General features: G+C 45.6%; 1 non-coding gene across 1 annotated transcript; it reads right to left on the reverse strand.

Moving 5' to 3' along the window:
• Positions 1-6,292: 6,292 nt before the first annotated feature.
• On the reverse strand, positions 6,293-6,364 carry TRNAS-ACU (transfer RNA serine (anticodon ACU)). Its single transcript has one exon. It is a non-coding gene; the product is annotated as a tRNA-Ser (tRNA).
• Between the last annotated feature and the right edge of the window lie 5,476 nt (positions 6,365-11,840).

Below are 11,840 nucleotides of genomic sequence, written 5' to 3' on the forward strand. Positions count from 1 at the left end.
GACCATTAAGAACTTAAGTAATAGCACTGCGTTAGACGTTAACAATATGCAAGTGGGGCCAGTAAAGTTTGTTTTAGTATTTATTGTCTCGGTATTTGTCCACATCCGCAATCTTGTGTTCAAAACCGGTGGGTATCCAGAAGGCATGAAGCAGTCTATACTGAGAGTAGTATATAAAAGTGGTGACAGGAACTTAACGTCAAACTATAGGCCCCATATCGATTATACCGATATTCTCCAAGGGACTAGAAAAGCTTTTCTCCTGTCGCATCGCGCGGTTTTTAGACAAAAACAACATTTTGGCTGAAGCCCAGTTTCGATTCAGGAAAAACAAATCATCAGAAAAAGCATTATTGACAATAAAAAAGACAATTGTTGAAAACATTGAGAATAATATTTACACGTTAGCACCCTTTATTTATTTCACGAAGGCTTTTGATTCCTTAGATCACAAGATATTATTATCCAAACTATCGCCGTATGGTATACGCGGGGAGCCATTAGAGCGGATAACATCATATTTAACTGGAAGAAGCCAATGTTTATGCATTTGCGCTACACGGTCATCCTTTCAGCCTATTACATGCGGTGTCCCACAAGGCAGTGTTTTGGGACCTCTTCTTTTTAATGCTTACATAAATAATATTGTTACAATTAATTAAACAGCGAAATTTGTCATTTATGTGGATGACTGCAGCATTCTAATCTCTAGTCACATTGAATATGAATTGATTAACAACACCAATGAAATACTTGAACTCCATATTTGGTCACAGTCAAATAAAGTAGAGTTAATGCAAAGAAACTAAAGCAGTTATTTTCAGGGCAAGAAACAAGCCACTTAAATTTATTCATATTGTTAAATATTGCGGACAACAAATTTATATTTTACATGAACATAAGATCCTAGAAGTTATTTTTTCATCTCATCTTAGCTGGGATTCCCAAGTCCATAGCCTCTGTAGAAAACTCTCTGCAACAATTGGAGCACTCTCTCGTCGCCGAACACTTCTCTCTACGAAAATAAAGCTGCAAATATATTACGCTCCATTTTCAGCTTATTTAATTTACTGCAGCCTTATTTGGCTTCCAAGAACAAAAACAAACATTCAAAGAATACTTGCACTACAAAAACAGGCTATTCGCTATATTGCCAATGTTTCGTTCCTACACTTAGCCCAAATGCTATTTCCCTCATACAAAATCATCAGAGCTAAGAACATGTACGATTTCCCTATTTTGCGTTCTTTTTCTTCTCAACTACTGAGCAGAAGAATGTTTTGGCACAAACTGCAAGTCTTACACCAAAACAAACAGTTATACCTACTCGTAGTACTGAATTGTGGCATATTTCGCATTTCCGCACAATTTTCAAATTTCAGTCATTGCCGCACAACCTCCAACAAATACTAAATCAGCATCAATATGCCAAGATAATTTCAATTAAACAGCTTCAAGAATCCTTTTCCAAACTATAAGTAGTCGCGTTTCTGATATATGTTTCCTTCAATGACCTAATATTTCTCGTACCTGTAGGCTATCTTTATTTCAGTTATGACTGGAGTTTTATTCAAATATGTATGTATGATGTATTCTTGGGTTATTTCTAAAAATATTTAGAAACTGAGCTTGTTTGTGTTTCGAATACTACTCAAAGTTATCATAGCATAGTATCTGCTATTCTAGATATTTCCATTGTTTCTCTTAACTATTGTTAATAACTATGTCGCCACTGTCTTGTAGAGATAGTCGAGGTCATGCCAAGTTGTGATTTCACAGCTTTCAGCCCCGATATCCTTCCAAACTTCTGGTAAAATAAAATGAATTGAATTGAATCTCACTCAAGCGCCTGAGTGCTCAAAGAGAAATATCCAGCTGCTTTGTACAACGTGAAATAGGAACACACCTTACAACTAGAAGCGCTGCAAAGATGTTAAAAAGAAATATTAGACGATTCCAACAGATGATTCTTCAAGCTATGTATACGTCTATTAAAGACCACTGCTCTAGTGTTCTAACAGAAATGTGTGTTCAGAATCAATCAGCGGTAGCCATGTTGCCAAATATGCAATCAGTTATTGTGAAGTTTCCCTGGAATTATACTATTTTAAAGAACAGCGACGAGCAATTTGAGTGACGGATGCGTTGCATTGGAAACACTAGAACACCTGCTCCTTCACTGTACCGCGCACGACTATGCTCGCCGTGATATGCTTGCAGTTTTTAGGGCGCTGGGCTTGCTACCTGACTCCCTAAAGAAGCTATTGTGACCGCAGGGCATTGCGCGCACCCGTGAGCAAACCTTGATGAGCCTCTGTGCTTTCCTCGAACAGACGGACTTGACATCCCGCCTGTTCTCCGCCAGGTAGTTGCACGCAGTTACCGAATGCTTTCAGAGTTCTACATTGGAAGATTAAAAACTGGACGCCCCACTACAGTTGTAGTCAATATTTTGCTGTGCGCGTGTGTTTTGAAGCGAAAAGTTTCACTACGCTATTCAACAGCGCTATGCAACTCACGGCGCAGGTGGCCGCCGCCGACTCCGTCGCCTTTTTTCTCTCTCTCGACCCCTCGTCAAACCTAGCCACTGGTGTACCGCCACTGCGCAGCGCCGCGCCTTCCCTCAAAATACAACTTTCAGTTTTCGGTTTTTTTTCTTCTTTCTCTCTCTGCTTTTTCCCTTCCTTTACGGCACGGCTCGGTTGTCCACGGAGATATGTGTGATGGTTACTGTGCCATTTCCTTTCCTCAAAACCAAACAAGTGAGCCAACACGTTCATAGAATTCATTTTCGTTGACAACATTGCGAAGGCTGTTCATTTTCACGAAAGCAAAGGCGCGAAACCGGCTCTGTGGGTCTGTGGAAGCCTCATCTTTCATGTGCATGGCGGTGGTGTCAAAGGCCTGCTTTGATTGCGTTCCACACACTGGATAGGCAGCGCGCCCTCCCTGCTACGCGGGGAGGTCGCATGCAGTTGATGGTTGATCGCGAGAGATTGATTACGAAATGAATGCTGCGGTCTAGGTGTTGCTGCAATGCCGCATGTCAAACAGAACGCTGCCAGCACTAATTCATTCATTCCACATCTCTCTGTCACCACGAATCAAAGCAAGAATGAGGAGTCCACATATACAGGGAGCGAGTCATGCGCCTTTCCTCTGCTCTAAGCCGTCGCCGTCTAGAACATTATCAACGCCAACACCAATGAACACAGTGAATGGCGATATCCTTCGCTTTGTATATCCTGGATTAGGTGAGCTAATCCACGTTATTTTTTTTATTTCACTATCACGAACTAATCACGCCCTAAACATGGACGCATTTCTTATTGAGTAAATAGTTTGTACATATTACTTGTGCCCCTATCCCCTCTTCCTGTCCCCTCACCTCTTTTATTGCATTTGTCCATTCTGCCTGCTATCTTCTATTTTCGCTGCCCCAGCTCAGGTGCTTCTGTATCGATGGCAGGTGGCGGGGATTTACAAAATCTTTTCCCTCCGTTTTATTATTATTTTATTGAAAACCCCTTAGTACTTTGCTGTCATCGGGTTTGAACGCGACCGCGGCGGCGGTGTTTGATGGAGATGAAAAGACAATCGTGCGCCGTGTTCTACCAGTGCACTTAAATATCGCCACATCGTCAGAATTACTCCGCAGAACTCCACTATCTTCTTTCACTCCCTCCATTATTCCTTCCCTAACGGCGCGGCTCTGGTGTCCACCGATGTGGCAGACAGGTACTGCGCTATTTGCTTTCCTCAAAAACCACTTTTCTTCGCACTGGAATTTGACCTACTGCGTGTTTACTTTCCAAACTGTGTGCTTGAAGATTGAGATATTTGGATACATTAGTTATAATGACCACTTGTGCGAGTCAACAGAAAATGCTTCATCCCGAACCTTTTTGTGCAACACGCGAACAAGTGGTTAGAAAATAACTACAATCATTCAAAATCCAGTGCACCTTCGAGCGTTTCTTGAAGTGGCATAGACAACTTTAGAATAGATAGATGGTTCCATTCGCGATAAGTGCAGACTCGTTTTTGCTCTCTGAGCTATTAACTCGGATCTGTGTGTGCCGGCACGAAACTTCGTACATAATTGTGAGCGGCGCATTTCACTACATTTCAGTGCGTTTTCTACATTGGTAGCTGCCACCGTTTGAATATGGCGCTGCTACTCCACATTTAGAGAAATGAAAGCCTTCGAAACATTGTCATCGGGTTCCCACATATTCTCCCAAACATAAATTCATTGCGAAGCGGGTAGTTGATGTCATTGCTGGCGTTCGCTACACTCATTAGGGGCGCAAGTTATCTTCTGTATACAGCCATGTGCTGAGCTGTAACAGAATGGAGGCATACCGCGGGTAGGAGGGGCCACTATGGCAGAGAAGCTGCGCAAGTCAACTCAGTCTTGCTATTTGTTAAATATTATTAACGATGAAAACCCTTTTTTCTCTCAATGTTCCATAATTTTCTAGAGCAAATTTTTTGCATATATTGATGAAAAAGCTTTCTACATGCTTAGATGTATTTAACCTTACCGGAAAGTTGTTCTCGTGTGTACTTCGCAGTCAATGCTTGTCTTCTCTCCAAAGCACAACCAGCGAAAATATATTTAGTCTAAGAAAGTAATTGCTCAGTGGCATCGACCCAAGCGTGGCTAGACGGCTACAAAGAAAAGCTTGCACAGAAGCACCTTAATAATAATTAATAATTGGTTTTGGGAGGAAGTAAACGGTGCGGTATCTGTTTCATGTATCGTTGGAAAGCTGAATTGCGCCGTAAGGGAATGAATAAAGGAGGGAGTGAAAGTAGAAAGGAAGAGAGGTGCTGTAGTGGAGCTGCCCTACCTCATGCTAGCCACACCGGTTAGCTGAGTTAGTAGAGTGACTGCGCCGATGAGCAGGTACCTCAGCGTTGGAAGGCCAGAAGAGAAAGAATTGTTATTTAGAAAACCGTAGATAAAGAAAAATTCTTTCTCGTCCGGGCTTCGAACGCTTAGCACCGGATGACCGGCGCAGTCAGTCTACCAGCGCAGCTAAACAGTACGGCTAGCGTGAGGAATGGCCAGATCGAAATGATTAATCACTCAATGCGGGAACAGTGATAGTAATTTTTTTTAAGACAATCCTCAAAGAGGGAGTAGATTTGTAATATTGGGCAGTTACTCAGCAATGATTGTCTACTTCACTGTACAAATCAATTCTACTTTGGAGGATTCTTCTGAAAAACCTGACAATACATAAAATGTATAGGTTTATGAAATGATGATCTTATCATTGTACAGCGCTATTGCAGAGAACAAGCTATTCCATCACGACGGAAGGTTACTGGCGCATTGATGCTCATGAACAATACCATAGCACCGGGTGCCGCTGACTGAAGTGACACGACTGTGTTCATATTTTCAGCGATAGATGTTCTTAAAGCGGAAGCTTTATTGGCCACAAACTTGGGATTTCGCCGTTGCGGTACTCCATTAAGACACGTGATGTCAAAACGCGCGCCTCAGCGCGGAAAGTTACTGTGCTTCGCGCGCTCGCTGCGCCATCTGGCTTGGAGTCACTCCGCGCCGCTCGCCGCCGCCGCCGTTTGGTAGGGCGTGACACCGCGTTCATTGTCGTTGCGCTCGCCTCCGCTGGCTTCGATAGCTGTGTCACATGCGCGTATAGATGTCACATCATTGAAAAGGAGAACTGGCGTGCGTCGCAACCACAGTGCGCCGCAACCATAGCATGGACGACGAAAACTCTGATACGCTCCAGGCGGCCTGAAATAATAATAATATTATTATTAATAATAAAAATTGGTTTTTTGCGGAAAGGAAATGGCGCAGTATCTGTCTCATATATATCGTTGGACACCTGAACCGCGCCGTAAGGAAAGGGATAAAGGAGGGAGTGAAAGAAGAAAAGAAGGGGCGCCATAGTGGAGGCCTCCAGAATAATTCCGACCACCTGGGGATCTTTAACGTGCACTGACATCGCACAGCATACGGGCGCCTTAGCATTTTGCCTCCATAAAAACGCAGCCGCCGCGGTCGTAATAATAATAATAATTGGTTTTTGGGGGAAAGGAAATGGCGCAGTATCTGTCTCATATATCGTTGGACACCTGAACCGCGCCCTAAGGGAAGGGATAAAGGAGGGAGTGAAAGCAGAAAGGAAGAGAGAGGTGCCGTAGTGGAGGGCTCCGGAATAATTTCGACCACCTGGGGATCTTTAACGTGCACTGACATCGCACAGCACACGGGCGCCTCAGCGTTTTTCCTCCATAAAAACGCAGCCGCCGCGGTCGGGTTCGAACCCGGGAACTCCGGATCAGTAGTCCAGCGCCCTAACCACTGAGCCACCGCGGCGGGTCAGCCGCGGTCGGGTTCGAACCCGGAAACTCCGGATCAGTAGTCGAGCGCTCTAACCACTGAGCCATCGCGGCGGAGCAAGGAGGCCTGAAATCGACAGCGGAACGAGATGAAGAGGAAATGAATTGCCCAAGATACAGCCGAACAGCGCGCCGAACGACTGATCAAACGCCGGCGTGAATATGCCGCTGCGGGACAGGCACGTTTAATGTCCGGTGTCTCGACCGCTAGCAGCAGCGACCGCAGTCGGTGGAGATACCTGAGTTCTGCTTCGCTGAAGACGGCCCGTGTTCAACGATGGAAATCAACCAAGAGGCTTCACCGATGGGGGCAAGAAACCGAACAACTTGCCGTTAGCCTACAGAATAGTCGTAAAAGTGACGCGACCCCTTCAATCCTTGGATAGCCTCGGTGCTGAAAATAAAACATGAACCTAGAGATCATACAGGACGTTTATGCCTGTGCTTCATACGTTGTGGAATATGTGAACAATGCCAACCAGGGTGTTTAACACTTGTTTTCGCCCTCTTTAATGCCTTCGGTCACTAAGGGTATTTGAATAAAAAAATAAATATATACATTTATCCTGGCATAGCCGAGCTAAACCACTGCCATTTTTTGTCTAATGCTTCTACGCCAAAACCTTTTATCTCAGAATATATATCTGCGTTTTCAGGCATCGACTACTGATCCGGAGTTCCCGGGTTCGAACCCGACCGCGGCGGCTGCGTTTTTATGGAGGAAAAACGCTGAGGCGCCCGTGTGCTGTGCGATGTCAGTGCACGTTAAAGATCCCCAGGTTGTCGAAATTATTCCGGAGCCCTCCACTACGGCACCTCTTCCTCCTTTCTTCTTTCACTCCCTCCTTTATCCCTTTCCTTACGGCGCGGTTCAGGTGTCCAACGATATATGAGACAGATACTGCGCCAATTCCTTTCTCCCAAAAAACCAATTATTATTATTATTAAATTTTCAGGCACAGCAGCAGAGAAAACATAACCTTGTGCCTAACGAAAATTTAAAAAATGGCAGTGCTTTAGTTCTGGTTGAAGCTGAAGTGGCGCGATAGCTACAGCTGGCAGAGTGGAACTCACTCATTCGAATTGCAAAGTCAGTCTTCCGCCGTTCTGTTTCGCTGGGCGTTCCACCTTCATCTTCGTACCTGGACGCGGATTCACTCTCTCCCCCTGCCCACTCCCCCTCACTTGGTCTTGCAGCCACGCCGCGCAGCCGGCAGCTACTCCGCATTACTTGGCCAACCACGCATCACATGACCAACGAGGTTACCCAGCAGTGTGGCGGCGCCGCCACGGTGGCCACGGCGACGAAACGCTGAATGCTCGAAATGCTACCGTAGTGTAGCGTTCGCTACAAAATGGTGGAAATTTCAACGCCTACTGCTCGCTTAACCTCGTTCCACTGGCAGGTTAACAAAACGGTAGGAAGATTTTAAAGTTGGTAAACCGTGTATACCTTCGAAAGCGTGGATTTAATCCCATTTGTTTGCTGGGCCGTCGGCACGTATAGCAACCGTATTATACTCAGCGTGAGCCCTGATTGCGTTTAAGCTTTTCTGATCTCTTTGCTCCCCAGACGGAAGTTGTTGAAGACGACGATGTGCAGTACGCAGCGCAAGAGAGTGTTGCAGTTTAACACAAGGCGCAACCAGCTGTTGAAGGGTTAATCAGGTTTCTTGCTGGGTTGTTGGCACGTCTAGCAACCGTTTTAGACTCAGCCTTAGCTCTGACGGCATGATGTCCACGTACAGTGGTCTGCGCAGCTCGTCTCTGTGTGCCGCAGATTGCTCAAAAGCCAGTCTCGGCAATATTTACTTTACTTCTGCATGGCCTGCTGCTACTATGGTAAGTTCACAAAGGTTATCTTCAAGGTCACGCTTCACACTCATACACACACTTTGTGCGCCGGTAACCCATCGTCAAGTAGCGCTCTCGCACTAAAAGGAGGTGGTCAAACCCACAACTACAACTCTGAAGCTCTCAACATCTCTGTAGGATCTGTCGCATAATGAACGAACAAGCCGATTGAACTGCCGTTAAATTTTACGCCATAAGCTCGAACGACAGAGTCCCACCATCGTGGGTCGCGCTTGTGTTCCAATGCTTTGGTTTCGCGAGCCCACACTCCAGACAGTGTCGACGTTTTCTTTTCTTCAAGTACAAGTTGTAAAGGTTGGCTCGTCCGCTGCACTTCGCAGAAGCGGAACTCCGCATCGCCTTGTCCCTTTGCCTTTCACGGTTACAATAGTGATGGCACTCCTTGCCCTGGTTCCGTGGACCTACCATCTTTGCCAATTTGCGAATCGACAGAAGAAGCTCACTCACATGTATTGCTCCACTCGCCTGAAGTTGAGTTGAGTGGAGATGTTGTATGCTACAGGTGGGATTAGCCTTGATTATTCTGCTGCACAGAAGAACTCGGCACAGTCCACATCACAGTCCTCTCTGGAAGTCACAATCTATGTACATATTCAGTCACAGTAGAACATAGTTCATTGCAGTGTCACAATTCATACACACATTCACTCATAGTATAACATAGTCCACTCCAGGGAACACCATCTACGCACACATTCAATCACAGAAATCCATAGTCCGTTCCAAGTGTCACCATTTATTAACAAGATCAGTGTTGTGCAGAAATGTTAAAAGAAGCCATGCAGCCTCCTTTCTCCATGCCTGTTTTCCACTCGGATAGACAATATCCTGGACTGTACAGTGAAGGGTTCCTGTCTTCTTGAAGGAAGCGAATATCACATTCTTTTCCGCGTTGTAATCTGGGAAGTATACAATATAAGGATCGGTGTCACCGCACACACCACATAAAGAACATAGCGGAGACGATGCCATGCCTGTCTTATTCATCCAGGCAGGAGTGCGAACAGAGGCCGTGCGAATTCGATGAAGTAGAGTCGCTTGGGATCTTTTTAGTCCCTTGGTCACAGATGGCCTATGGGGCGCACTCCACAGGGTTCTGAAATGATCGAGAGCCGGTTTCCTGTAGAGACTGTTTCCATCTTGAGGTACTCTTTTTGATAGATTCTTTGACAACGCTTCTTAGGCAAGACTTTGTGCCACCTCATTGCAGCTGACTCCTATGTTAGAGGGCACCCATTCGAAATATAGAGTAAAACCTCTGCTGTGCAGGTTCTGCACCAAGCGCAAAGAGCTTATAGGCAAGGCATCAGTAGTGCATCCGCTCTCTAACCTGTGAAGGGCGGATCTTGAATCAGGATTACAACAGGTTGAGCCGGACAAGACCCTAACTTCCATAGAGCCGGCTCTTTAGCAACACTTTCGGCGGTTGTGGAAGATACGACAGCAGTAGAGCGTACAGACCACTTACAGTCCGATGAAGAAATGAAAAAAGCCGCTGCACTAGTTTGAACTTGTCCACAGACCCATCCGTAAACATTCCATGATGGCGGGCATACTATGTCTCCAAATGTTCAAGTACGAGCGAACGCGTTGCTGCCTTAGGAGAGCTGCGCTTTGCGCTCACGTGGGGAATTGTGACTTCTCGAAGATAAACGTTCAGGTGCTTTGTACAGCGTGAAATAGGAACACACCCTACTATATGCATGCGCTTGAAGGCTATTAAGCAGAAATATTAGACGATTCCAACAGATGATTCTTAAAGCGGTTTATATGTCTATTGACCACTGCTCTAGTGTTTTCACCCCAAATGTGTGTTCGCAATTGATCTGCGGTAGTCCTATTGCCAGCTTATGCTCTCAGTTAGTGTGAAGTGGTCCTGCATTATGCTATTTTGAATAAGAATTTGCTATGGTTTGCGGAATATTTATTGTGCCGGGATTAATATTCATCAATTCTCCGGAGTTTTTCCAAGTTTTATTTGGAGTTCTTCCATGGAAGCCATGCAACGTGATCATCTCCGGCCTGCCAGCGCGGGCTAGGTTTATTCCATCTTCATGCAAGGTGTGTTATTACTCGCTTTGTTTTTTCGCGACAATTACCGTCACGTTTATAGTAATTCTGCAAACATATTTAGTTAATTCTTTGCCCATGCCGACTGTGCTCGCAAACATTTACAATTTATATACGAAAACAGTGCCTACTCAAAACTTACATTCAGAAAAACGCCATTTTTGTGTCATGTGTGAACTGCCGACAGTGTGACGTTACTAAAATAATAGAACATTGCTTCCATTATAAGGACGCAACTATCTTCGGAAGTCTTGCAACGGCCTTTGGAAGAATGAATTTATTTGACTTTTCTTAGAAGTCGATACCTCCCCGCAGTGCAATATGTGCCTGAACCTCTTGGTATGATGTTTTTTTCTAATATGATTACACAGCGTATGGAAGTCTAAAACGATGGACCGGCACCGTGAATATGCTCTTTAAACAATGTCAATGTCGTTTCTGCAACGTTATTGTTCTCCGGAGAAAAGTGTACGAACAGAAATACTTCAAAACCTACACACTAAACGCGAATGACACGTGATGAGAGGTTTATCGGTGTTCGTCCGCTTTAAAACAACGCATCGCCAGACGAGAACACCGGTAAAACGGTGCGCATGATATTATAAACACCGAAGCAACACCAGCTAGAACTGGCAGTGCGCTAAAGAGGTCCGCAATCGTTCATCAGCCGTCTCTAACGGAGTGGTTGTCGCCATTCGGAACCTCCCGAACGGTGTAGAAAAAAACACCGTACGGCTCCTTAGACGAAGCGAGGTTGAACTCCTGCTGCTGTTCAAAAGAACGCGCCAGTGGAACTGTGTACTTTTATCTGTTTCGCTTAGTTCCGGAACGAAGTAGCAAGTTTTGGTTTCGGTCGAGATGCAATCGACAGCAATCGGCGCAAAGGATGAGAAGAATGCGAGAGAGTCGTGAGTGCGGACGCTGAGACTGTGAGCGACGTAGGCGCTAGGCCTAGCAGCGCCAGCAGGGCGGTCTCAGATTGCGTCGCAGAATTGAGCACGGCGGGTTGTCTGCAGCCTCCCTTGAAACGGATATCGTGAGCGGCGTCTTCGCGCTTGATACTGCTTCTTTTCGATGCACGACGGGGAAATGAAAGATGGATGCTTAACCGAGTTCACTTAAGTGGATATCGTAAACGAGGGATGAGCTTGCCCCTCGCTCTGCTTTTCGAATGGCGCTATGGCGCCGTTGTGAGCGAATTGAGACAAGCGCTGGCTTTGCCGCGCCCTTGGCCAGCGGGAGAGAATTTTCTACCTCGACACTGCTGCCCGGAAAGATATTTTCGAATCCCTGCCGTCTCACATCTGTCTCGCCGTCATGGTAAGTGATTTTGCGTCTTGCATATCGTTGTACGATAAAGACGTGAGCTGGCTTGTGTGGAGCGCTGAAGCACTGTGCTGCGGACTGGAGCAAAACATTAGCGCAGTTTTCTTAACGACGCGCTGCCAGTGTATGGGTTGTATTATATGACTATGCGTCAGCGCTTGCGCACCTGCATTGTCAGTCAA

This window comes from Amblyomma americanum, chromosome 5, assembly GCF_052857255.1.
Source record: "Amblyomma americanum isolate KBUSLIRL-KWMA chromosome 5, ASM5285725v1, whole genome shotgun sequence".
Classification (NCBI taxonomy): Eukaryota; Metazoa; Arthropoda; class Arachnida; order Ixodida; family Ixodidae; genus Amblyomma; species Amblyomma americanum.